General features: G+C 61.2%; 1 protein-coding gene across 1 annotated transcript in view; it reads left to right on the forward strand.

The window, feature by feature from the left end:
- The window catches only part of TMEM132A (transmembrane protein 132A), a gene marked incomplete at its 5' end in the record, with an annotated part of 21,682 nt that overhangs the window by 14,906 nt on the left and 5,695 nt on the right, over positions 1-1,081 (forward strand). The gene's annotated exons all lie outside the window — the stretch shown is intronic.

Below are 1,081 nucleotides of genomic sequence, written 5' to 3' on the forward strand. Positions count from 1 at the left end.
CCCCCGAGGAGATCAGGAGCTACATGGAGAGGATCCGGGGGAGTTCCTGACCCCAACCCCCTCACCCCACCACCAAGAGAGAGGGGATAAACCCCCCCCCCCTTCCTCCCCCAGCCCCGGACAAACCAGTAAGGGACCAACCTCCTTCCCGTGTCACCCTGGGTGTGGGGGGACACACAGCAGTGCCCCCCTTCTTGTCTCCTGTGCCACTCTTGGGGACCACTGCCCGTCCTTCTGGGTGGCCTCAGCTCTGCCACCCGAGGCCTCAGATCCCAGATACCTGCAGAGTGGGGGTCACTACCCAGTTCAGAGCATCCCCCCCCCCACCTTGGTGGCCTTGGGGACGAAGGTGACCTTACTGCTTTGGGTCTCATTGCTCCATTGTGTCCATAGTGATGATGATGATGATGAGTCCTGTGGTCTGATCTTGGGGAGGGTCCTGTGCCCCCTCCCTCCAACCCCTCCCTCTCTTTACCCTGGGGAGGGGACAGGGGAGGGGGCCACACACCTTGTCCCTATGTGTGTCCCCCCCCACACACACACCTTCCACTTCACCCCGTTTTTGTACGGTGACGTTTCCTCCCCGCGATGCTGCCACCAGGGGCTGGGCAGATCCAGGGGAGATTTTTAATTCTGACGTTGTTACAAAACCAGAAGAAGAAATAAAAGAGTCTTTCCAGAAAAGTCACATCCTGCTCTGAGGGGAGGGGAGGGGGTGTCACATCCTCGGCACCTTCCTCCAGGGATTGGGGGGAGGATGGAGGGGTGGCACTGGGGTGGGGGACACACAGAGCAGGGAGGTGCTGCCAGGCACGGCTGGGTTCCCCTGGGGACAGGGATGTGCCCTTGAACTTGGTTCCATGTGGGGACAAACGTGGGTGACGTTGGTTCCAGCTGGGGATGAAGGTGGGGAGCTGGGCAGGGGTTTGGGCTCGGTGGCCACTCCTGGCACTGGCCCAGCCAAGGTGACCTTGGTCCTGCGGTGGGTAAGGGGCTGTCACCTTCCTCCTTCTCAGCCCATCCAGGGTGACCTTGGGACAAAGGATTTCCTCCCTGCCTGTCCTGCCGTGGCTGCCCCCTT

This window comes from Chaetura pelagica, unplaced genomic scaffold, assembly GCF_000747805.2.
Source record: "Chaetura pelagica isolate M959 unplaced genomic scaffold, ChaPel_1.0 scaffold793, whole genome shotgun sequence".
Taxonomy (NCBI): Eukaryota; Metazoa; Chordata; class Aves; order Apodiformes; family Apodidae; genus Chaetura; species Chaetura pelagica.